Source organism: Dermacentor albipictus, chromosome 10 (genome assembly GCF_038994185.2).
Source record: "Dermacentor albipictus isolate Rhodes 1998 colony chromosome 10, USDA_Dalb.pri_finalv2, whole genome shotgun sequence".
NCBI lineage: Eukaryota > Metazoa > Arthropoda > Arachnida > Ixodida > Ixodidae > Dermacentor > Dermacentor albipictus.
This window is the reverse complement of record NC_091830.1, coordinates 91,516,153-91,543,466: the sequence shown is the minus strand read 5'-3', so window position 1 is coordinate 91,543,466 and position 27,314 is coordinate 91,516,153. Positions and strand designations below refer to the sequence as shown.

General features: G+C 47.2%; 1 long non-coding RNA gene across 1 annotated transcript; it reads right to left on the bottom strand.

The window, feature by feature from the left end:
- Positions 1–682: 682 nt before the first annotated feature.
- Positions 683–27,314, bottom strand: LOC135918160 (uncharacterized). Its single transcript, XR_010569583.1, has 5 exons — positions 27,275–27,314; positions 27,097–27,167; positions 9,114–9,173; positions 4,421–4,529; positions 683–909 (listed from the first exon to the last, which is right to left on the bottom strand). It is a non-coding gene; the product is annotated as an uncharacterized lncRNA (long non-coding RNA).

Sequence of the window (27,314 nt, the reverse complement as noted above, 5' to 3'; positions counted from 1 at the left end):
GTTTGGATGATGCCGCTGCCTCTGTGAAGATTAGCACTGGCCGATGCGTGCTGTTATACGCGACGTAATTTAACGGTGTCATGGTTTGTAGACTTTTACGTAGATGTAGTCGATAACGCTGTCTCCTCTCGATGCAACCCGATACCAACCGTGATGAACCGTACTCCAGCAGAGGCTGCATGTGGGACGGTCAAGCAGACCATATCTTCGAAGCGACTTGGGATGGGCAGAGTGCGCGGAGTGCTGATAGCTCCATGTGCGCTGTGTTCTGAGCCCTTATTTCGTGTTGAAGCGAGATGCAGCACGCGGCTGCGGGCTCTATGTTGAACGCGATCGTCTTACGTAAAGGACGGACGGGCGGCTTTTCTCCATGAGTAGCCGTAGAAATGCTTCCACGTTAGGGACATATCTTAGGGCTTTACCTGGAAGAACCACGATTGTGAAAAAGATAAATTCCATAGAGGGCATCCCTACTAACATAGACCACCTCCGGTTAATTATTCTTCACCTATACGTAGCCCTCTGTGTTTTTGGTTTTACCCACATCGAAACGCGGCCATTGCTGCCAAAGTTTAATCCGCCGCCCTCCTGCAATAAATCGCAGCACCAGAGCTACTAAGCGACTACGGTGGTTTCACATTATTTAGCAATTAATGCTCTCGGCAGGTTGACGTGAAGCAAAGTTCAGCTTTATTCGCATCAGTGTATTGTGCGTAGATCACCGAAAGAAGCTAGTGCATGTGAACCACATAAAAGAAGGAGAGGAGGGTGCAACACATTCACAAATAAGTCAAGCAGGCGAAGTAGGTAGCATATGCTGGTTCGCAAAAACCGAAGTGGTAGCTCCCGCTTATGCAGCTACGGCTGCACATATCGTGATAAAGACTACCACGTCTTTCGTCCTCGGTCCTGGAAAACAGAATGCACCATTAGCGTACACATTTATTGCCCCTACTAAAGAGAAAAGTCATAGTATTGCCCAAAGCGCCAATCACTAATTGCGATAGCAAATTGTTAGACAGCTATGCACAAAGAGGATGGAGGCTTTATCAGCTGTATGGAGTGCTGTAAACAGTTTCTTACTAATTTAGTTAGCAAGCACGTTCTCACGCATGCTCAGGCACAGAAATATATTTCAATCAATGACCCCGGACCCTCGCTGTCAGATCACTCGCGGTTTGAAGAGCGCCAACAGAAGCGAGCGAATTTCTCTTCGTGTTGCCTCCTGCTTCAACGTGAACTGGCCGCCCGAGAACAAAGCGTAATAAAGCAATCAGCTATGTCGGATTGGCTAGCCTTCGAAGCCGCCACAGATTACGTGGCGTGAGAGAGAGAGAAAACTTTATTTTTGTTGTGCAAGGAGTGGGGTCATCCAGGCGGTGGCGGCGCCTTCAGTCCAGGGACGCAGTGCCGGTGCAAGCACTTTCGGCTGTAGCAATCCGCTTTCGCTAATCCTTCAATGGCGAAGTGGTCAGCACTATCCGGCACTACTCGTGCGTTGAGTTTCGGTTAGGCGAATTATTAGGAGTTGTTTTCAGGCCTATAGTTGAACGGCATATTGTAGCTCGCTGTGTACAGAAAGCACAGCGTTATTGATAAACGGAGGGTACGCCGCGTGAAGGAGCCTGGTTTGAGGATAGCTGTTGGTCTCTGGTTGCCTCCGGGCTGTGACTTGAACTCTGGTAAGTGTTGGCTGCACTAGGTGTCTAGTACTATTGAGGCACTAGGTGTCTAGTACTATTGGATTGGGGCCATCAGGAGCCTTGCAATTATTGACTGTGGTGGCGTCCGCTATCGCGTGTGCTCCGAGGGTTTGCGCTGACTACTTCTTGTGCCTTTATTAGATTTTTAGGTGTGAGGTGTTTCGTTGGTGCGATGGAGGATATCGGATGGTAGATTATGCAGATGGCCATTTGCCTAGGTTCGATACGCTGTTTGACAGTCTATACGAAAATAGATTTCCTCATCCGTCTCGTTTCCGTGGGCGATGGCAGCCTCCTCTGCTGCCAGGACGTTGTACGTGCGAACAGAGGCGGATAACGGTTCGTACTGTCGCTGTCGTGCCACGCTAACTAATAAGCCGTCCCCTCTGCGGTACTTGTCCGCATATGTCCAGCATGCAGTGAAAGGGTGGCATATTCTTTTTATATCGGGTTGGCTCGTGCTTTTCTCCTGCCCAATTGATATTCCTGGTGGATGTCACACGGTATAGGAGGCACCCTTATTTGCCTAGGTACGGACTTTACGCGTGTTGTTGACTGTTCTTTGTCGTCATGACATATAGCAATCTTCTAAGAGCTGCTATGCATGCTCTTGTGTGGTCGACGCTTGGTTTGCGCATGTCGGTTTGCTTCAATTATTTCGTCTCTAGTGCTGTGGATGCCAATGGATAATAGAATCTTCGTTTCCGCGCCTGGAGGAAGGAGAAGAACTTGTCTGGACGCTCTACATAAAATAGGTTCATTAGCGTTCTTTCTGCTGATCACACGAGCTAGGCTCGAATATCACCATAGTTTCTGTTTGTGCGTTTGTAGCGTGCTTATTGCGACCATTATCTTTCATGTGAATGCGTTATACGCAGGGTATTGGGACTCTGGGTAAAGGTTTTTGTTAATGATCACCTAAATGGCCTCTCTTCCTATGCTTCTTCCTACGGATTTGTATTTGAGCGCGAGGAGCTCGGATAGTTTGGGCGAGTAGTCCAAGCGGTACTCGTCAGAGTATACGGGGACATAGGGTAGCTCCGCTTGCAGGGAGAGCGTATATTGCGGGATATATTGCATAACGAACGCATAGGATCATCTCTCGTCTTTCTGGTAGCCTTTTCATGGCGGCGCAAAAAAGAAGATGAGATAAGACCAATCCTTGAGGAGTGGCTCAGATATACGCCAGGCACGTGGCTCGCATGATGGTGAGGCTTGCAGGCACGCAGGGTGTTCGTAACAGTAAAACGTTTCCGCGATTTTATTCCTTGGATAATGTTCCCACTTTGCAATGGCTATAATAAATCCCCGTTTGGAATACTATCGAGTCGTCCTTCAGTTGTCTGATTATTTCATTTGGGAGTCTGTCTTGTCCGGGCGCTGTGCTTTCAGTTAGGGAATAGAACGCTGTCCAGACTTTGGGCGTTTCGAATAGGCGATCTGGATCGTCATTCAGATAACGTCTATAGTTCGGTATGGATGTATGTTGCCATGCGTGGTCGGCGACGTGTATTGTCTATAGCTTTCGCCGAATCTCTTCGTCGCACTGCGGTTGGTTTCGAAGCATGCTTGTGATTGTGACATTGACATTGACGTCAATGACATTCGTCCAACATTGAGTTACAAGCTCACTTCAAAGGAAAGAAACGCCATCAGCTCGCTCGATGAAAACGCGCACTGACACTACTGGCTGACCCACACTTTCCAAATGGAGCGGGGAATAGCGCATCAAGGGACGCGTGTCTAGAACTTACCATCTTCAAGAACCACGAGGAGGCCACATGTAGATGTACGGAAGAAGGGCTGTATTAGGATCACGGCATCCTGGAGGTTGCTACTTCGCTGAAGTATACACGCGCACACATGAATTGGATCCTGCTGTGAGACTGGACGGCATTTGGGAAACCGAGAGTGCAACAAAAAATGATGCAGTTTCGGCTGAAACGCGAAGCATTGATTGCGGTAGCAAATTAGTAGAGAGCTAGTAACGATACTAACGATAGTTGTTTTATCGTCGGCTTAAACATGAAAAGATTCGCTTACTAAGTGACCTAACAAGCATGGTGTGAACGCGCAAAGGCGAACATGAACACATCGACGCGATGAGGGCGGACAATCGCTGCAATACGCTGGACGCCTGCGTGAGCAGGCGCAGCAGCGTCAACTAGCGAAGTGACCTTCGTGCGGCCCATCGCTTCAATGCGAGAGCGGCGAGAACATAGGGCGCAGAAAAGTATGAGCTGTCTGCAGCTCCATTTCAAGGTGCGGAGCGCGCGGTCGTGCAATGTACGCCCTTGTAAGGGGAGTTGCAACCCCCTCCCCTCCCTCCCACGCTGCCAGCCCGCTGTCTTCTATATGAGGCGCACGAATTTGAGCCGCGACCGTCCGATTACCTTACGCCCAGTCGCGGAAAACACAGTTGCTGCAGGAGCTCACCGCCTCCTTCCTCCCTCTCTCCCTCCCTCCCACCGCGACGCGATCGAGCCGCGATCGCCAGCTTCCCTCGTGTGCTTCCACTTCCCCATACAGCATATACGACGTGCGGCGACGGTTGTATCGCCCTTGGACTTAAGTGGAATATCAAAGTTACGCTGACTGTGACGGAGAAAATGCGCCTGGAGTGTTCATTTATTTGCTATCGCAGTAATAAAACGAGGACATGAAATAGCTACAACAATGGACGAGTGAGCTCGAAAATTTGATTGGACAACACTCACCTCTATTTGTTCAGTCGATAGCCAATAGGATAAGGATAAGATGAAGGAAAACGATAAGGATAAGGATAAAACCGCTGTGGATCATATTTGCCATAGTTGGCGAAGTCTTCTGAAAAAATGGGAGAAACAAAAACATCATACACAGCAAAATTTGCACATAGCGGCACTTACACAACAGGCGGAAGAATGGGCTGCGGTCCCCTTCACGAAAATTGCCAAAAGTATTAAGAATAGAGCATGCACCCTGCCAGGCTTATCCTGCCATGCACCACGGTGACCGCGGTAGAAAGGGACTCATGCTGCCCTGCCCCCTTCAAGCCCACCCCTAACGCTCCCACATCTCCATGTTTTCATTTTTTAAGCACGCGAGAAGGCACAGGTGCACCAAGCAGCCATCTTTCCAGGCTCACCCTCCCATGTTTTCTCTCATACCAGCAGCATACTGTACGCGGTGGCGATGTTATCACACTTGCACTTTATGCGATACCTCATGGCTACGCCAACATTCATGATGACGGCAGAAATTCGAGTGTCCAAAATAACATATCGCATTATTTCTTGGCATTTTATATTGAAAGGGTATCGCTGTTTGGTTTGGGGAACCAGACGTGAAATGCGCCAGTTGCAGCATATATTGAGAGAGACAACACTGACTTCCGTAATAACAGGCGAGCGCTTAGCACTTTCCGATTAAAAGGCTTTGCAGTTAGGTACGAAAATAAACGCGCCACTCAAGGTGAAGGAAAAGGTGCGTTGCATTACCGGCTATAGAGAAAAAATAACAGCGTGGTCATTTTGCTTTCCTGCCTTGGCATGAATTGAATTTTTACAATGAAGCTGTACACGGCTAGTTGTAGCGGATCGATGTCCGTAGATCAAAAAGCAAGGGCCGATCCCGTATGCAATACCTGGGCGACTCGACGTGGTGGTTAAGCAGGCTTCAAGCACAGCGCCCAACTTGCGAAAATAGGTTTATTACGTTGGGTCCAAACAGAAGCCCTATCAGATATAAAGCTGAGAAGAAACACATGGGACACTTTGACTACCGCCGGCCGTGTCTACTTTCACGCCGCCCTCCCTTTGTCGGCGTTCCAAGCGTTTGCGTATTTCCTTTTCTTCTGCTCTCTCTTGTTGGAGGTCCCGTCGAAAGGTCACGCGTATCTGTTGTCCGCGGTCCCGTCTTCCGCGCGAATGTAAATAAAGAGTCACGGTAGGTGACTTCGTACCAATGTTCAAAATTCAACAGAAATCAGGACTGAGGAAAATATTGAAGCTATGTACAGCAGGCTGGCGCATCTGATTGAGGCCAAACAGGCTATATTACAGAGATGGAAAACGCAGAGACTTACCAGGAAAAAAATAGCGCAATCAAACAGAGAAATCGATGATCATTCGAAGACCCTCGTGAAGCAACAGTGGTATGAGATCTGTAATTCGGGTGATGGTAGACTCAAACATGGAGGTAGCTGGAACCTCCTCAAGCACTTGCTCAACGAGAATGAAACAAGGACAAGCAAGAGAGTAGCTATAGCTAAGTTGGTTCATCAGGAAAGCCAAGATAAAATAGAGAGGGATATCATGGACAGTCTCGCAGCCAAATATCTCCCACTTAAACAACCAAACGAAGGAGACGAGAGCCCCGAGTATACGGGAGGCATATGTGAAGAACTTGACCGGAACTTCACTGAGAGTGAAGTGAGCGCAGCTCTTCACGGTCCTAATGGTAGATCGGTGGCTGGACCTGACGGAATAACTAACAAGATATTAACAAATCTAGACGATGAATCAATCTCTTATCTAACTGCACACTTCAATGAATGTTGGAGAAAAGGGGTATACTCAGAGGAATGGAGGGTCGCCAATACTATCCTCATGCCAATGCCAGGCAAACAACTCACTGTAGACAACCTCCGTCCTATTTCCTTAACGTCATGTCTAGGCAAAGCTATGGAACATGACATCCTAAATCGACTCACGAAATACGTTGAGCAGAACGACATCCTCCCATACAACTTGATCGGCTTTTGTCCAGGGCTGACATCTCAGGGTGTTATGCTGCTGATCAAACATCACCTTATACAGGCCAGCCCAGCGCATACGAAAGCTCTTTTGGGATTGGATGTGGAAAAAGCTTTTGATCGTATAAAGCATAAGGTAATACTTGACGTTTTCTCGGAGATGGGTTTAGGCAAGAGACTTTTTAACATGACTAAGGACTTTCTTAGAAATAGAACTGCACAACTCATGCTGGGTGAGCTTAAATCAGAAGCTAAGAATTTGTCAATTAGGGGCTCTCCACAAGAGGCTGTGCTCTCACCCATGCTATTCAATTAACAATGTTGAAGGTTGCAAGAAATCTGGAGAAAATTGCGGGTATACATTATCTGATATATGCCGACGACATAACCATATGGACTGCCAAGGGCAATGTAGGACAGACAGAGACCAGATTACAGGAAAGTTTATATGTAGTAGAGAAACCACTGAAAGACATGGGGTTGAAATGCTCGGCAGCCAAATCAGAACTCTTAGTAAAAAAAACATGGCAGAAAAGGTCATAAACTAAAAGGTTACATTCCGCAAGATGAGCCAAGAGTGTGTTTATACACTCATGAACGATCCGCAATTAGGCTAGTTGAAAAAATCAAGGTTCTTGGGTATCATATTGATGGAAACAATGCTAACTATAGAACAATATAACATATCTCGAAGAAAGCAGATGAATTCATCAGGTTACTAAGGAGAATTACCAATAGACACAGAGGCGTAGAAGAAGACATCTTTGAGGCTAATACACGCCTTTGCTATCTGTAACTTCCCTTATGTGGCCGGATTATTCAAATGGAAGTAGGCAGAACTTAACAAACTTAATGTGATGCTCAGGAAGCTCGTTAAAGTAGCCCTAGAGATACCCAGTAACGCTGCAACCGAAAAACACATGAGTATAGGGGAGCACAATACAATGGAAGAAATCGCGGAGGCCCAACAGCTAGCGCAACACGACAGATTGACAAAGTCACGCGCTGGCAGGAACATATTACAGGCAATAGGTGCAGAACTGGATACATCAAGGTGCCCAATAGAGGCTGAAGTAAAATTAAGGACTGAGGTTAGGAACAAGATCAATACCAACCCTCTCCCCAGAAACATGCATCCAGAATATGATGTCGTAAAGGGGAAAGGCAAGAGCTAAAGCACTCTTGCAGGAAATAGAGTGGCAGAACCAACTGGCAGCTGTGGTTGATGCTGCCTTGCTGAAAGGTAAAGAAGCATATACGGCCATTGTATCAAATTATCAAGGGAAGGTGCAAGACGCTCTCACTATTTTTACCAAGGGCTCCATGGTGGCAGAACAAGCGGCAATTGCTGTAGCCATCAGGAGTAATAAGTGGGTCTGCATTTACAGTGATTTGAAATCCGCTGTAAAGTGTTTTGATAAAGGCTACGTAGCTGGAGTTGCAGCTAAACTTTTTGAAAACATTGGGATTATGACAGCTGAAATCCGATGGTTTCCTCCGCATACGGGGAAATTGGACGAGACTCGGGTAAACCTCAATGAGGTTGCTCATGACTTAGCACGAGGGCTTGCTAACCGTGACAGTCACAACCAAGCCGTTCACCATTAAGCCAGGGAATCTAGAGATCATTTAATAACATACAACGACGTTACCAAACATTACTATTTAGGGCGCAGACAATTCCCATTGCCACATTCAAAACTGAACAGGGCTCAGGCAGTCTCACTGCGCTTATTGCAAACGGATACATATCCCACACCGTAGACTATTAATAAAATATATACGGAGAGGCAAATTCAGATGGACGGCAATGACTGTAATGGTGTCATTGGAATCAGACATATGCTGGCGGGGTGTCCCGCGACTCTCCCAAACCTCGTTGAAGAATGTACACAGTGGGAGAAACGGATTCAAAGCCCACTGTTTCACGACCAACTAAGGGCAGTCCAGACGGCCAATGATGTCGCTAAAAGGCTTGGCCTGACAGTGCCAACGTGGGAGCGGCCCGCCTTGGCTTGAGGATTCGAGCCTCCGGACCTCATGACAATAAAAGTTTTCACACACACACACACCTCTGTGTCATATGCTAAACAGCTTCGCAGGACACTTTCACAGAATGGAAGGGCTCATGAATATAAAGACAATTTCCTCTGATTCCTAACATAACCTACCTACGCCAATGACTAAAAGTGTTTTGCACGGCAGCCCGTACATGTTGCTTATTGAGAAAAAAATAGCCCCTGTTTATTGGCGACTATCCAAGTGATGCTTGCCTTAGGCGCAGCTAGTCCAGGCCGTCTTTAAATTTGCTTTCGTCATATATACCTCTCTCTCTCTCTCTCTCTCTCTCTCTCTATATATATATATATATATATATATATATATATATATATATATATATATATATATATATATATATAGAGGTATGAGTCCATCTCATCGCTTATAAATGTCTCTACCTCTGCACAGCGTCTTGAATACGTCAGCAGAAACCCATGAATATGTCATACACCGGCGCATTCTGCAGGTTGTCATTTCACGAGCGCGCGCCTACAATCATGGTTAGAATATAAAGCAGCCATTTCGCATGGTGCACTTCACGGCTTTCTAGCATATAGCGCAAGCTGCTTTTTCAAGACATTCAAGAAGGCGCATTCGGAGTTGCAATTACTCACCAGATTCATCATCTGTTGTCACATCACCCGGCGAGCTTTCGTAGCTGATACCCACGAAGACTGCGTGCATGACACAACGAAGACTTGACGAAACTCAAATAAATCAGGCATTCTTCAATTCTATGCCTCATGAAGTGGAAGCATGTACACGAATGATTGCACAATTGTCACAAAGACCATATTCTTTTGCAAAAGAGTTTGTGATGGGTAGTGTGAGTTTGGGTAGTTTGTGATCTAAAAATAGTTTGTGCACTTAACCAGACGCATGCTTAAGGCCATGCCCTGGGAAAAAAGTAATGCACATAATGGTCGGCAGAATTAACGCGTCCACGATCTCTTCCAGGAATCTGGAGGGGCCGCTGCATGTCGGGTGAACATTCCTCGCTCTTCCACTGTCAGTGAGATTCGGCACGTAGATATCAGCAGCAGGGAGCTGACACAAATACGGAATCAAATGAATAAAGAATCTGATTGCTCGTAGCGTAAATTCTTACATTTTTAACGGTAGACTGACGTGGTACGCTTCTTTACTCCTAGTTTCATTAGCATTCTCGGGTGCTCATCTCAGGTGAACGTTTGTGAAGCGTAATGTAATAATTGGACTGTTTCTTTACCGATGATAAAGGTATTGTCAATAGTCGATAATCAAGTATGCAAAATGCTTCACCAAGCATAGAATACTACAGTGCGTGGTTTGTGCAGAACATTAAGGAGAACCCGCCGTGGTTGCTCAGTGGCTATGGTGTTGGGCTGCTGAGCACGAGGTCGTGGGATCGAATCCCGGCCATGGCGGCCGCATTTCGATGGGGGCGAAATGCGAAAACACCCGTGTGCTTAGATTTAGGCGCACGTTAAAGAACCCCAGGTGGTCAAAATTTCCGGAGTCCTCCACTACGGCGTGCCTCATAATCAGAAAGTGGTTTTGGCACGTAAAAACCCCAAATATTAAAAAAAAACATTAAGGAGATTGTATGCACAACGAAATACAGTGCAACAGAACCTGGCTCCTACTTGCAAATGAATAGCCCACCTTATATCATTTGTCAGTGTGTTCCTTCAGTCCTAACGTCGTGAGTAGGAGACGTACAGATCATTTCGTTTCAAAAAAAGGACCCACACACACACGTATATATATATATATTGTCACGTGGTAGTGACGGTGAAGAAAGAACACAGTAGCAGTACTGTGAAAGACAAAACTAGTTTTTATTGGGTGAACCTGTGCCCACAAAACAGGCTACACTTAAAGCACAACGATAGCGGCGAACACAGTCGGCGATCGTCGAAAATCTCATCAGCGGGTCAAGCGCGTCGGCTTTTATAGAGCAGTCATCGAATGTTCCAGACTAATCGTTCGGACCCGCGTGCCTTCCACAAAGTTCTACACCATTCGCGTCAGGTGATGAAATCAGATAACATAACGTTCAGCGACAACAGAGAGCAGATAGAAGCATCGATAACGTTCCAGAAACTTCGGATATATACAGGCGCGTCCCACGCCGTGCGATTACTTTTGTTAGGCTGCGAAACGTGGTTGCCCGATAAAGATAAGTATACGTGTCAATACCCCCCTCTTAAAGAGCATCGACCCGATGCTACATACAAGCGAAATAAAAACACCCGTAGCAAATAAAACAACAACAAACAATAACGAATTTCGTCAGCGTCCGTAAAAGGGTTTAAGGCGCACCACGTGGACCACTTCAGATCGTGCGCGGCGCCGCTGTGAATGCGAAATGCCGTCTGGCACGACCTCATAGTCCAGAGCGCCAATACGTCGGATGACTCTGTAGGGTCCGAAATAGTGTCGGAGTAGTTTCTCACTGAGTCCTCGTCGGCGTATCGGTGTCCAAATCCAAACACGGTCGCCAGGCTGGTACTCGACGAAGCGTCGTCGGAGGTTGTAGTATCGGCTGTCGGTCCTCTGTTGGTCCTTGATCCGCAGGCGGGCGAGCTGTCGGGCTTCTTCGGCGCGCTGGAGATAGCTAGCGACGTCAACATTCTCTTCGTCAATGACGTGGGGCAGCATGGCGTCGAGCGTCGTCGTCGGGTTCCTGCCGTAAACCAGCTTAAACGGCGTGATCTGTGTTGTTTCTTGCACCGCCGTGTTGTAAGCGAAGGTTACATACGGGAGGACCGCGTCCCACGTCTTGTGCTCAACGTCGACGTACATCGCTAGCATGTCGGCGAGGGTCTTATTCAGGCGCTCCGTGAGACCATTCGTTTGCGGATGGTAGGCAGTTGTCCTCCTGTGGCTTGTCTGGCTATATTGCAGAATGGCTTGGGTGAGCTCTGCTGTAAAAGCCGTGCCTCTGTCGGTGATGAGGACTTTTGGGGCGCCATGTCGCAGCAGGATGTTCTCGACGAAAAATTTCGCCACCTCGGCTGCGCTGCCTTTCGGTAGAGCTTTTGTTTCAGCGAAGCGGATGAGATAGTCCGTCGCCACGACGATCCACTTATTCGCGGATGTTGACGTCGGAAACGGCCCCAACAAATCCATCCCAATCTGCTCGAATGGTCGACGAGGGGGTTCGATCGGTTGTAGTAACCCTGCTGGCCTTGTCGGTGGTGTCTTGCGTCGTTGACAGTCTCGGCATGTCTTGACGTAACGGGCGACGTCGGCGGTCAGACGCGGCCAGTAATACCTTTCCTGTATTCTCGACAGCGTCCGGGAGAATCCGAGGTGCCCAGCAGTTGGATCGTCGTGTAAGGCGTGCAGTACTTCTGGACGCAGCGCCGACGGAACAACAAGAAGGTAGTTGGCGCGGACTGGTGAAAAGTTTTTCTTCACGAGTAGGTTGTTTTGAAGCGTGAACGAAGATAGTCCACGCTTAAATGCCCTAGGGACAACGTCGGTGTGCCCTTCGAAATACACAGTAAAATAATTTACACCCTTGATGGTGAGAATTGCGAATCATAACACCCTTGAAGGGTGTTTTCATTCAAGAAACATCCCATCATCATGACTTTTTGCGAAGCATAGGGCAGTTCTAGATGCCATAACGCCCTTTTACCCACCGAAAGGGTGCACTGACTAAGAATATTGGGGGTGGGTGCAAGGGTGTTTTTGTTTGTTTTTATCACATTCACAAACATACAATTGCACGAAGAGACGGCGTGTCCCACGGCACTAAAAACCAGTGGCGGATCCAGAAATGGGCCCTGCCTTACCCCAAGCCCTTCCCCCCCACCCCATGTCGGGCTTTTAAAGCCGACAAAACTCCTGAAGAGAGTCCCCCTCCGTTTCACTGTCTGTTTTGATAAGCCACTTTAAATATGTCCTGGGAAAAACCTGTTGCTGAAGCACAACTATTTATTATGTCACAGTGTTCTAGGTGGCACACAGTTCCTAAATTTCGTCACGCACAAATTCCGCGGAATCCAAAAGCACGCACCTACTTTTTTTAGTATTGAATACTTAACCAAAAGAAAAATGTTCAAAATGTCTTCAGCAAGGCAGAACTAGTGCAGCTCTTGCTTTTGGGACGCCAGGAATCTAGCAAAATGAATAGGCCACGTGACAGCATGCAGCTGGACGCGCCACAATTGCTCTAAAGCAGTGCGGTCGTCTAGGTTTCTTTCAAGCATGACAAAACAGGCAGAAAAGGGTGCGACGAACCATACGCGGACAAAAGATACGCCGATTCGAGAAGCTTTGACCCCACCTGACCTTCTTTCGCCGAATCAATAACCCCAATTCGTTCTGCTTCTCTCAAGTTTATAAACAAGGTAGGTTCGTTGGCAAACTTGAGCCTTCTCACCCACCACAATGCTTTGCTCAAGCAGCATCTGCAGAAAGAGCCGTGCAAAACGCTCATGGCTTCGCGTCTGCGTCAATTTACGAAGCTGGCTGTACAAAAAGAAACTATTAAGTTTGTAGTTGTATAGTAAAGGAACGTTCTACTGGCTTACAAACAGCTGCCTGAACGGAGTGCTCAAAAAGAAAGGGAGAATAATCTAAGAAAGTATAGAGAACCAACGTACAACTTGCGATGCATAAAGTATTTACAACACCGACTAACAATGGTATTTAATGAAATATTTCCCCTCCCAATTTGGAGACAGTATTAGTGCATGCATGAATAGGATATCAAGCCAATCATTGTAGATATAACGAGATTCCAGAAATTGGCGGGGCATTTGCAGACCAATCTTTGTTCACGGAACAGTGGTGAGGCATTTTTCAAGTGTGCGCGCTACTGCCCACCTGCCAAGTACGTTCGCGATGTCTTGGCATATGTAGACCTGCGCGAGACTCGCCCGTCTCCCCTCGCGAGACGGGTAGGACAGGTGCACATGCTGAATACGGGAAAGAAATACTTTGCAGAATGAAATTGAATTTTGTCAAAACACCAGAGCTCTGGATTGCAGGTTACAGCGTGCACAGGGGCGCTCTGCCAGATTTTAAAGCGAAGCTTTCTATGCCTCCTCCCTCACTTTTTCCAATTCTGCTGCAGCTGCTGTCACTGGCTTGCCAGCCGCGTCGGTGGGTGGTTTGAGAGCGTGCATAATGAACATGAGAGGGACGCGGGGAAGGCGTGTGCGAGTCCTTTTAGCGAGAACTTCGTAGGCATCGCTACAATACTCTTTGTACCTCTTTGGCCGTCACAATGCCCACTGAAACACCCTGGCCATCGACACAATGCCCTCTGGAAGACTAATTACGCGTTAGCCCCCTTCTGCCCACCCCCACCCACCGCAAAAGTAGTGCAGAAGGTGCAGCACTTACTTTTTTGTACTCACATGAAACAGCGCAGAGGAGAGACAGTATGGTACTAAGGGGAGACAAGAGAATGCTTAAAGCCAACACCCAGACGAAATGTCATCACAGTTCCCACACTTTGCCAGGAAATAGTTGTTGTCATTCAATAGCCTTTACCACAGCTGCACCCTCGCCGAGCAAAGGGGTTCGGCGATGGTATAGGCACAGCTATTGAATGGGAACAATACTAAATTGCTCTGCTCGTGGTAGTTTGAGGGCGAGCGTAGTTGGGTCGAAAATGACTTGTCTACCGCATGCACAAAATACCTCGATTTTGAATATATCTTCCTCATTACCCGTCAAACTGCTATTATAAGCAACTGCAGTAAGACAAAGGCCGACATCAGATTATGACAACGACAACTCACGGTGCTGTCCACCAGAGGGGAATCGTTGTTATATTTGTTCTTTCTTTTGAGCGGTCATAGGCCCCACTGGCTCACCTGCTCATAAAAACAAAGAAAAAAAAACCCCCGACATCTGGAATCGCTTCGGTTGCACTTTCACGACAGCAGGCAAAGAAAGGCTTTTCGTACTTGGAAACTTAAGGTTTTCGTGTAATTCTGCACATGTGAAATTTTGTGGTGTCGCCTCTACGTTTAGAAAGCTATTATGCAAGTACTTTTATATCTGCCGTTAATCCAAGCTATTTAAAATTTGAGTGAGCACTCCAGTTCAGAAATATGAGCATTGTGAACTTCTTGAAAATGCCAATTAAAGCTTTTTTTCTCTCTGTTTCTCTGTGCATAAAAGAAAAGACAGACTCGCAAGTACCTCTGTATCTTATACAATCAGGAAGGGCCACGTCTCTTTACAAATGAACGTCCAAGCAAACAAACAAAAAAGAAAGCATCGACAAATAAATTCACTTACACGCAGTTACCAGCCCACCTTTGCCCCATTTGATTTGATATCAGCTCATGTTTCTGGAAATAAATTTCCAGTGAAACTACCCGTAAACACAGAAAATGGCTAAGAGGTAGCGTAAAATAAATAGCTTTGAAAGTAATACACACACATAGTTTAAAAAAATATTTGTTTTTATGCCTTGAAAACGAAACCGAAATCGAAATAACTTCCCCCGACGGATGTCGCCGCTATCGCCGCTACGTCATTTCCTGCGTCTCGCGGCGGGCCGCCGGGATCACATGTGTGTGTTCTCCGTGACATTCTTGAAGTTGTGAGTAATTAGATTATTTTTTGCTGCGTTTAGGTTGTACCATCTCGTTGTTTTCGTGTACTTTTGTGCGCATCGACGCGAAGTGAGCGTCCGGAGTGAAGGCGACGCGATTATGCGTGAGAAAGAAGGGCACCAGCGGCCTACGACATCGGTGTTTCTTTGTGACAGTGTGTTTACTACGCCTACGACGGCCGTCATTCGTGGCGAAGGAGAAAACATCTTCAATTCGGCCTCAACAGTGATGAAGTGGACGTTTTGTTTTTCGGCGGAATGCATCGTCAACATGGTCCATCCACTACGTAAATGAAACGGCGTGCCCAGAGTACAGATCGTGACAGCGCTCCGCCTTCAAACCTAGGGCCTTTTGCAAGGCGCATGAACTGCTCATATAAAAGGTACGTACGTAGCCACGTTCAGCGTCGCTTTTTTTATGGTGCGTCATTGTCGTAGTAATTTTCGCGTAATTTATTTAAAGGACAGCGCAAGGTGTGTTGGATGCGAGTGTAGTATATGTACTCCAGGCGTAGCCTATGGGCACCGAATGTGAAACAGAAAAAAAATGAATGTTTCATTGTTCACATGTCCTCAACTAGAGTTGTAGAGAATTAAGTACTGCTACGCGTCAGTATTCGGCGCAGGCAGGGAAGTAATACTTTGGTTTGACTAATTGGTTCCTTCTGTTACCAAAGATGGGCGCAGACTTATACCGGTGTCACACGGCCACTTTCGAGCACGATTGAGCGCGTTCTGGATCGAAATTTTCGACCGCGATTGGCTCCCGTCCAGCGATTGTGCAACGAGGCCAAACGCGTCCAGAAATTCGATTCCAGTCAGGATCGATCGCGGCCAACAGTGTGCAGTGTGACAACCGTATTAAATGTCGCTTGTGTACTTTCACTCAATTGTTATTATTTATTATTTTTTTTTGTCGGAGGTCCCGTGGTAGGTAATGGTGCAGGCAGCTTGCAATGCTTGTGGTTTCATGACTAGAACTAATGCAAAACAAAAGAACCACGACCGTCCCGGCTATGTACTTATCAACCGATTTAAGTTGTGCTCGTTTGTTATAGAAGCTGTCGTGCTGTTGCGGATGAATGCGTGGTTGCGCTATTTGTTTATAAATTTATCTTTTTGTATAAATAAGCACACCGAGCCTAATCAATTTTTTTCTCGTCCTTGTACTCGTTTCTTGGTTTCACGCAGGCGTGCTTATTATTACTACTATTTGTTTTCTTGTTGTGTGACGGAACCCTGCCTAAGGCGTCCTGTCAGTTGTCAACAGTATTTCTGAAATGAATTGCACTTAGCGTCCTACGGTTATTGTACGCTTCACTACCTTATTTTAATGTCTAGTTATAAAGTGTATGGTTATTGTAACTATTCTTGGCCTTTATATATGTATTTATTAAGCTGGTAAATGCTTAATTGTATTTGCAGTTTTGAGAGGTTCTTTTATGGAGTCGTCAATCTCGAATGGTATTAATGGTGGGTTGTTTTCTTGTGCCCTTCTTGTGCCCATGCAGTTGCAGTCAGCATGAAGCAATTGCATGGGAACCGACTGGCTGTCTTGGGCCTACACGTTGCTGAAAAGACAGTGAAGACGTCTGACCCGACAGGTATACTTTTTTCATCACAATTGGCCTACATATTTTTTTCACCGGAGGATGATGACCTCCCCCAGTGAGCTCCAATTACCCCTGTCTTGCGCTAGCTGATTCGAAGTGAAGCCTGCAAAATTTTTGGACTTCATCGTAGTCTACTTCTCTACCGTCCTTGACTACCGTTCTCTTCTCTTGGCATCCATTCTGTAACTCAAATGTGCCACCGGTTATCTGCCCTATGCATTACATGGTTGAAGAAGGCACTTGGGCTAGTTGGTGCTCATTGCAGACTTGAGACATCAATAACTAGCGTGAAAAAGACAACATCAAGAAGCACATAAGAAAGAAGCCTAGACTTCAACTGAAATTTTTGCTACACAGAAACATGGAATGCACAGAATGTCGACGGACAGAAACAACACAGGAGCTATCGGAACAAATTTATGAACAGGTTAATTTCACTTACGAACATTCTTGGTAAGAGCCAGAGACAGGTGCTTGCACACCTATTCCCCACTTTTTTGATGCAAAGTGGTTCGTATATTTCCCTATGTACCTGCTTCTGGAGCTGCCTGAGCACAAGATTGCTTTGAAACTGCTCGGTGCATGAGCACGTATGGCGATGATTGGCCATGTGGCTACCAGCCACCAAGGCACTCAAAGCTGCCCTATGTGCCCTCAAGCCAAACAGGTCGGTGTTTAAACGACCGCTTGGGGGAACAAAGGGCATCTGTCATGGCTGGTGGCCATCTGGCCAATCATTGCTGTAAGTGCTCATGCACTGAGCAGTTTCAAAGCACTCATCTGCCCACGCGGCTCTAGAGGCAGGTCGACAAGAAAATATTCGAAGCACTTTGCATCGAAAAGCGGGTGATAAGTGTGTAAGCACCCCTCCGTTGCTCTCGCCAAAAAAGAGTGTTCGTATCTCGAAATGAACCTGCCCATCGATTGGCTGCAATACCTCCTGTGTCAGGCAGGGAAAAGGAAAGATAAATGTTGCTTCCATGCGTTGAGGTCGCATCCCCTGAATCCTATGTTTCTGTGTAGCCAAAATTTCAGTTGAAGCCTAGAGTTCTGTCCTGTGTGCTTCTAGCTGTCGTCCGTTGTCTTTTTCGCGCTAGTTAATGATGTCTCACGTCTGCACTACATGGCCTGACCAGCTCCCTTTTTTTACTCTTTATGTCAGCTAGGATATCAGCTCCTTCATCTACTTTCTGAACCACGCTGCTGTCTTACTGTTTCTGCTGCCATCAGGATAGGAGTGGACATGACAAATGAAACTGAATGTCATTTAGACAGAGGAGCAGTGAGACTTCCTGTGCTTTACCTTTTGCTGTTGTACATAATAGTTGAAATTGCACCAACACATCTTTTCCACCTTGTGATTTTCCCATAGCTGTGGCAAATAAATATATAGGCTTTAAGAAACTAGAAATGCAGTTTGCCTAAGAAAGAGAATACTCTTGCACCTAAAGTTAATGTGTATGATGCTCTGACTCCTTTGATGCATGTGCCTTGAGAGGTGTTGACGTTGTTCTTCATTTCTTTCTCAGTAAGCTTTACTTGATGGGTCTGACTTTGCATAAAGAAATAAGTTCTAAAGAAACCATAATACCTAACAGGCAGAATTGTCGAGGTTGAAAGTCAAGTTTTCTTTCATGACATATTTTTTTCAGGCTGTACTAGTTGATCCATGATGTTCGACAGACAGCGCAGACTTGTACAAGGGACGTCAAAAGTGCCGAGAAATGGAACAAATGCTATCGCCTCTTTCTCCATCTTTTGTCGAGTTCACATTGTCTAACGTCATCGACCAATACCAACTAGCCCGTTTGCGTACCTGTACTAGTTGAGCCATTTATACTATGGTACTCTAAACCAAATGTGATAAATTCAAAATTGGTGCCTTTTCTATCTTTGTACAAATACCTGTTTCATAAAATAGTTTAAAGTGTTATGGTTGATGTCATGTTTCGACACCACCATAACCTCATAAAATATCTTCATGGATGCAAAAGGTGCCTCTTGTGCAAGTTCCGTTCTAGCCTGACACGGAAAACAAACCTGGCAGAAGGTAGAGTACATGCTCTTTTGTAAACAAAACGCATGATTGCATTTCCTTGGCAGTTATTGCAATGTTTTCTGATGTTTATCTGCATGAACATTAATTATCTCAGCTGCTAAAGACACATCACTAGACACTGTGAGCAGAAAAAAGTGATTGTGCAGTACTGTTGAAGTCATGCAACATTATGTTTAAGCAAACTGGCACGGATGCTAGCCGTTAAAAAGAAAAAGCTGACTTCTAGAAAAATTTGCACTCCTAAATGTGGAATTGAAATTCACTATGCTTATAAGCTACAAAAGATTTCCAGGATGATCAGACTAGTTACACTGGCCATTTGCTGATTCAATAAGGTTCACTGAAGCTTGTTTTTAAATTCACACTGTTTTTATGCAGGGCGATGATTTTCAGTCTTGTGGAATTTTTAAATATAGTCCTGTTGCATATAGCATAATTCTAGTCCTTGAGCAGGAATATTCAAACACACAGATATATCTAGCACAAGAAATCGAAACATATTAAACTAATTAAAACAATTTATTATCTTTCAAATGAATTACATTATAGCTAATATAACCGAAAAGAAAGGGGCTTAACCAAGAAACCCGATGTTTATTAATCATATCCTAAGAAGCCAGCAAACACTGACACCAAGGACAAGTTAGGGTAAATTACTTGTGATTAACAAATGAAATAAAGAAATGATAAATTAATGGAAATGAAAGTGGATGAAAAAACAGCTTGCTGCAGGTGGGGAACGAACCCACGTCTTTGCATTACGCGTTAGATGCTTTACCAATTGAGCTACTGCGGGCGCCGTTTCCCCATCACTTTCTTGGGTATTTATGCTTCCTAGTAGAACGCTGGGAGTGTTTGCCAGCGCCACCACATATCTGGGGCACATATTGTAATTTACGAATCATAGCCAGTGAGATTACAAGGTGTATCTACTTGGAATTGATTTCCAGAATGGCGTCAGTTTGGAGATATGCACCATCAAACTTGCCGGAAAAATGCACTGTTGTTCCACTTACTTTTTTAACAAAATGTTCTTTTATGCACTGAGGCACAAAAGTGGGTTGTGCACTGATGCACAACCCACTACTTTACCAGTAGTACTGAAAACATTTTGGCTCTTTATCTTTAATGCACTGATGTTTAAGCTATAGAATGTCACTTGCCCCATCTTCCTTCCTCTTCACGTTCCAAAGTAATCGAGCAATGCATGGCATCGAGTGGTGATGTCCGGTTGAAACAGTGGGCTGTAATTGAATTTTTCACTGCGGATGGTTCTGCGCCCTTCAACATTCTTTGCCATCTGAAAGCAGTTTACGGGGATGCCTGTGTTGAAATCAGCACTGTGCGTAGGTGGGCAAGTACTGAGAAACATCAAAATCCAGCCGCATCAAATGTCCAGGATCAGCACCGAACTGGACAGCCCACAATGGCTTCTTATGAGGATCATCAACATCAGGCAGACGAGTTGAATCGGATCAATCGTAAGATCAAGCAACACCAGATTGCAGCAACACTCGCTATTTCCATTGGTTCAGTGAACCACATAATTAAAAACCTCTTGGGTTACAAGAATTGAACTTGTTGGCTATGCTTCGACTTTTTCATGTCAGTCGTCAGTTACCGTGACACCCAACAAGCGCAAGTCTTCTTGTAACGCAGGTCTTTAATGATGTGGTTCACTGAGGCAATGGAAATGGCGAGTGTTGCAATCTGGTGTTGCTTGATCCTGCGATTGCACCGAGTCAACTCATCTGCTGATGTTCATGACCCTCATCAGAAGCCATTGTGGGCCATCCATTTCGGTGCTGATCCGGGAGATTTGATGTGGTAGGATTTTGGTCTTTCACAGTCCTTGCCCACCTCTGCACAGTGCTGACGTCAACACAGGCATTCCTGTAAACTGCAGTCAAATGGCCATGAATGTTGATATGCGCACAACCTTCCACAGTCAGAAATTCAATTACAGCCTGTTGTTTCAGCTGGACGTCACCACTGGATGCCATGAATTGCTCGATTACTCTGGAACGAGAAGAGATAGGAAGTCAAGGCAAGTGACATTCGATAGCTTAAGCATAAGTGCATCAATGATAAAAAGTTCAAAATGTTTGCTGTAATATTGGCAAAGTAGTGGGCTTGGAGGCAATAATTTCTGAATTGCCCTCATATAGTTGTGTAGCCTGTCTCTCCTACATTCATGATGTGGCAGATTAAATGCCTTATTCTTTCGAAATAACGATTTCCTGGAAGTAAGCACTATCTGTGCTTGTTTTCTTTAACCTGCTCTTCATGTGATCTTGAAATATTAAAGTGAATGATGCAGGGAAGTGCTGCTAGTCATGTTTCGTGTACTTTTCCTGACATTAAATTGCAACAAATCATTTTGCAGGGAGAAAAGAAGCAGATGGCTACAGTGATCAATGAAGAAATGGCTTCATCTATGATGGCTCACCTTAGGACATTGGAATGGAGCTACAAAAAGGCATCATCATCCTCGCCTGTGCCCTGGAACTTTGGTTTGAATGAGACTGTTCTTCAATGTAGAACGGCCGCAAGACTTGTCACCACAAGGCATAGTGCAAGCTCAAAATATTGTACAGGAGGCTAGAATAAATGACCCTCCATGCAGTCACTCTGTATCTGTGATAAATGGGACCATTTCACGCAGAACACTCACAAGTGATAATGAGTTTTCTCTCAAAGTTGCTATGCAGTGCGTTTGTAAACACATTACCTATTGTATGCACACCATACATAACATTTCTGTGTGCTAGCCTAACTGTAGACTTAGAAACAAACAATGAAGTGCATATGTACCCGCTTCCACATGCCGTACTTCAAGGGCTATTATATTGCTCATTACACCCGATAGGTGAAGGGGTAATATATTCCTGATCACACCCTCACACCCCATGGGTCGAAGGGTAATATGTTGTTCAAAACACCCTCAAGGGATAGGGTGTTATTGGAATATAAAATAACCATCATAAGGGTGTAATTCCCTATAAAACCCAGCTTTTTCAAGGGTGCTAGGGGGTTAGTTATAGACACCGAAAAAAACCCTTAGGGGTGTAAATTATTTTACAGTGTACTCGACAAGGGCTTTTAGCTCCGGGTCCCCTCGTTGTTGATCAGCTAAGTCTTCCGCGCTTATTATTCCAAGGAAGGCGTCGTCATCCTCGTTATCTTGCGGCGGTGGGTCAATGGGGGCGCGTGATAGGCAATCGGCATCTGAGTGTTTTCGTCCGGAGTTGTATGTTACAGTAATGTCGTATTCTTGTAGTCTGAGGCTCCACCGTGCCAGCCCTCCTGAAGGGTCCTTTAAGTTAGCTAGCCAACACAACGCGTGATGGTCGCTGACCACTCTGAATGGCCTGCCATATAGGTAGGGGCGAAATTTCGCTGTAGCCCAAACGATGGCGAGGCATTCCTTTTCCGTTGTGGTATAATTGCCTTCCGCTTTTGACAACGACCGGCTAGCGTAAGCTATCACGTGTTCATGTCCATCTTTTCTCTGGACTAGGACGGCACCGAGGCCTAGGCTACTGGCGTCAGTGTGAATTTCGGTATCGGCGTGCTCGTCGAAGTGCGCAAGTACGGGCGGCGACTGCATGCGTCGTTTGAGTTCTTCAAATGCGTCGGCCTGCGGCGTTTCCCACTTGAACTCAACGTCACATTTAGTTAGCTGTGTCAGCGGCTCAGCGATGCGTGAAAAGTTCTTGACAAATCGCCTGTAGTAGGCACACATGCCAAGAAATCTACGCACTGCCTTCTTGTCGATGGGCTGCGGGAACTTTGCGATGGCAGCTGTCTTCTGCGGGTCGGGGCGGACTCCAGACTTGCTGATGACGTGGCCTAGGAACAGAAGCTCATCGTAGGCGAAGCGGCACTTTTCTGGCTTCAGAGTGAGCCCTGATGACTTGATGGCCTCGAGTACTGTTGCAAGCCGCCTAAGGTGATCGTGGAAATTTTCGGCGAAGACAACGACGTCATCCAAGTAAACGAGACAGGTCTGCCACTTCAATCCTGCTAAAACCGTGTCCATGACACGCTGGAACGTTGCAGGCGCCGAGCACAGTCCAAAAGGCATAACCTTGAACTCGTAGAGGCCGTCTGGGGTGATGAAGGCGGTCTTTTCGCGATCTCTTTCGTCGACTTCTATTTGCCAATAGCCAGACTTGAGGTCCATCGACGAGAAGTACTTGGCGTTGCAGAGCCGATCCAATGCGTCGTCTATCCGTGGGAGGGGGTATACATCCTTCTTCGTGATCTTGTTCAGTCGACGATAATCGACACAGTAACGCAGGGTTCCGTCCTTTTTCTTTACCAGGACAACAGGGGATGCCCACGGGCTTTTCGACGGCTGGATGATGTCGTCGCGCAGCATTTCGTCGACTTGTTCTCTTATAGCTTCACGTTCCCGCGTCGAAACTCGGTAAGGGCTCTGGCGTAGTGGTCGAGCGCATTCTTCGGTTATTATGCGATGCTTTGCGACTGGTGTTTGTCGAATCCTCGATGACGTCGAAAAGCAGCCTTTGTATCGTCGAAGCAGACTTCTGAGCTGTTGCTGCTTAATCACTGGAAGACTTGGACTTATGTCGAAGTCTGGCTCGGGAACTACAGTCGTCGGGGTAGATGCGACAGAATCCGAGAGGACAAAGGCATCGCTGGTTTCCACAATTTCCTCGATGTATGCAATGGTCGTGCCCTTGTTGATGTGCTTGAACTCCTTGCTGAAGTTTGTCAGCAACACTTTCGTGTTTCCTCCGTGCAGTCGAGCGATCCCCCTTGCGACGCAAATTTCACGGTCGAGCAGAAGACGTTGGTCGCCTTCGATGACGCCTTCTACGTCAGCGGCTGTTTCGGCGCCGACCAAAATAACAATGCTGGAGTGAGGCGGGATGCTCACTTGATCTTCGAGCACACTCAAGGCATGGTGACTGCGAGGGCTCTCCGGCGGTATCGCTTTATCTTCCGACAGCGTTATTGACTGCGACTTCAGGTCGATGATTGCGCCGTGTGGGTTCAGGAAGTCCATACCGAGAATGACGTCTCGTGAACACTGTTGGAGGATAACGAAAGTGGCAGGGTAAGTTCGGTCATGAATGGTTATTCTTTCCGTGCAGATTCCAGTCGGCGTGATGAGGTGTCCTCCTGCGGTGCGAATTTGAGGACCTTCCCATGCAGTCTTAACCTTCTTCAACTGGGCGGCGATGTGTCCACTCATGACGGAATAATCAGCCCCTGTGTCCACTAAGGCGGTAACCGCGTGTCCGTCGAGAAGCACGTCGAGGTCGGTGGTTCTTTGTCTGGCGTTGCAGTTGGGTCTTGGCGTCGGATCACGGCTGCGTCGTGTTAAACTGAAGCTTGAACGTCGTGTCGTCAAGTCGTCTTTCGTCGGTGTAGTCTTGGCTTCCTGACTTCGTCGGGACGGCGGCGTGTCGTCATTAGGTCGTCGAGATGGTTGCTTCGTCGTCTTCGTCGGCGGCGGAGGATCTTCGTCAGTTCGACGAACAGCAACCGCACCTCCATCGGTTGCTGCTTTTAGTTTTCCGGATATGGGCTGACGGACCGGCCGCGGGCTGGGCCAGTGTATGGTCGGCGCTGCGGCGACAGGTAGCGGCCTGGTGACGGCGAACGGGAAGCTCGTCGATGGCTCCACTGAGTGGCGGCGAGGTAGTCGGCGATATCGCGAGGTCGTTCGCCAATCTGTGGCCGCGGCGCGTTAACGGCGAAACCTCGCAGTCCCATCTCCCGGTATGGGCATCGGCGGTACACATGGCTGGCTTCCCCGCAGTGGTAGCAGAGCGGGCGGTGGTCAGAAGCGCGCCAAACGTCTGTCTTCCTCGGGTAGGTGCGCTGGGCGACGGCTGGTCGTGCTGGCGGCGGCGGCGGCGGCGGCGGCGGCGGACGACGAAACTGCGGCGTGACAGGGCCCCTGCGCGGTCGCGGAGGGGGGCCTTGACGGCGTGCGACGGCGGCATAGGTCATTGCTTGCGGCTCGGGCTGCGGCGATTCAGGGGCTACTCCAAGTTGTTGTTGGAGTTCCTCACGCACGGCATCGGCAATCGAAGCCACTTGAGGCTGTGATGATGGGAACAGCTTTTGTAGCTCCTCCCGCACGACAGCTCGGATAGTCTCGCGTAGGTCGTCGGTGGCCAGTGACTGAAGTCCGGCGTAGTTTGTCGCGTTCGTGCGGCGGTCGAATTGCCGGTTTCGCATCTCGAGTGTCTTTTCGATGCTGGTGGCCTCGAGAAGAAACTCGTCGACGGTCTTCGGTGGGCTTCGTACCATCCCGGCAAAAAGTTCCTCCTTCACACCACGCATGAGTAGGCGAACTTTCTTTTCCTCGGCCATATCAGGGTCGGCGTGGCGGAACAGACGGGTCATTTCTTCCGTAAAGATGGCAACGTTCTCGTTTGGTAGCTGCACTCGGGCGTCCAGCATGGCTTCGGCCCTCTCCTTGCGCACGACACTTGTAAAGGTGCGCAGGAAGCCGCTACGGAACAGGGCCCACGTAGTCAAGGTCGACTCCCTGTTCTCAAACCACGTTCTGGCGGTGTCTTCTAAGGCGAAGTAGACATGCCGCAGCTTGTCATCGGAGTCCCAGTTGTTGAATGTCGCGATTCGCTCGTATGTCTCCAGCCAGGATTCCGGGTCTTCAGTCGCTGCTCCATGGAAGGTCGGTGGGTCCCGGGGTTGTTGTAGGATAACGGGGGACGCTGGGGCAGCCATTGAGGTTGTCTTGACCGCGATCTTCTTTGTCGCCTCAGGTAGAAGTCCGTGTTCTGGGGGCAGTCCTTGCAGTCTGCGGCTAGCACGCTGGTCTTGGGCGGTGTCGGTTTTGTCCTCGGGCTTCGGGCTTGGATCGCGGCTTTGCAGGGGGCGTTCGGTACATGAACGCACTAGCACCTCCACCAGATGTCACGTGGTAGTGACGGTGAAGGAAGAACACAGTAGCAGTACTGTGAAAGACAAAACTAGTTTTTATTGGGCGAACCTGTGCCCACAAAACAGGCTACACTTAAAGCACAACGATAGCGGCGAACACAGTCGGCGATCGTCGAAAATCTCATCAGCGGGTCAAGCGCGTGGGCTTTTATAGAGCAGTCATCGAATGTTTCAGACTAATCGTTCGGACCCGCGTGCCTTCCACAAAGTTCTACACCATTCGCGTCAGGTGATGAAATCAGATAACATAACGTTCAGCGACAACAGACAGCAGATAGAAGCATCGATAACGTTTCAGAAACTTCGGATATATACAGGCGCGTCCCACGCCGTGCGATTACTTTTGTTAGGCTGCGAAACGTGGTTGCCCGATAAAGATAAGTATACGTGTCAATATATATATATATATATTTATGGAGAGGGACCCGCCGTGGTTGCTCAGTGGCTATGGTGTTGGGCTGCTGAGCACGAGGTCGCGGGATCGAATCCCGGCCACGGCGGCCGCATTTCGATGGGGGCGAAATGCGAAAACACCCGTGTGCTTAGATTTAGGTGCACGTTAAAGAACCCCAGGTGGTCAAAATTTCCGGAGTCCTCCACTACGGCGTGCCTCATAATCAGAAAGTGGTTTTGGCACGTAAAACCCCAAATATTATTTTTATTATATATGGAGAGGGAGTGAGAGAGAGAAAGAGATAGAGAGAGATTGGAAATGACGGAAATTATGCGTTCACTGTTTCTTTTGCAACCTCAAATCCGCAGCGCAGAATAACCAAGCTTCAATAAGACTAGGACTCATGTATAAAAAAACGGCATCAAAGATGTTTTGAAATTTGGCTCGTGCACAATAGCGCTTTGGGACGCCTTGCACGAAAGGTGCATCGCATAGCAGGAATTTACTAATAAATATTGAGCATGCGCCATGTTCCAGATGACAATAAAGATAGACGTTGTGGGACGCGCCCTTCGCCGAACAGCGTCTCTGTGCCTCATTTATCGTTTCGGCACGTTTGTCACAGGGGTAGCGCGTCGTGTCTTGCGACGCAGCATGTTTATTTGCGGTATAAATAATCCACCTTATGTGTATTTTCGAAGTGAACTGTTCAAGATGTTCCGATGAAGTCGTATCACCTACATTGCCTCTGTGGGGCATGAAAAATTCGCAAACGTACTCTGATGCCCACACGACGTGTGCTTTCTCAGATGTGTAGACTATCTCAGCTTTATATTCTCGTGAAGGAGGGCAATAAGGGACAAATCTAATTGGAACGCTAAAAAAAGAACAACATTTCAATCCTATTGTATTGAACCCAACAGTAACAGCACGAGGCTTCCAAGCTGGGTATTTACGAGCAGGGCTCTATGAAGTGTAAGGCGAGCTCCAGAATTTGATTTTAAAAATTTCATACCTGAAATCACGAACAGCAAGGCGATGACTGAAGAGAAGTACTTCATCTTGGCAGCAGCCTAAGTCTGGAAACTGCGTAGACAAGAGCGGTGTTAGAAATGTGTGGCGCAATACGCATGTCTAAGAAGGAACCAAATTTGCAGAATTAACCAGCCATTTCAACAGGATGTCTAGCTTACCACACGCAGTGGTTCTTCGTAGCGGTCAACGAAAATGCGC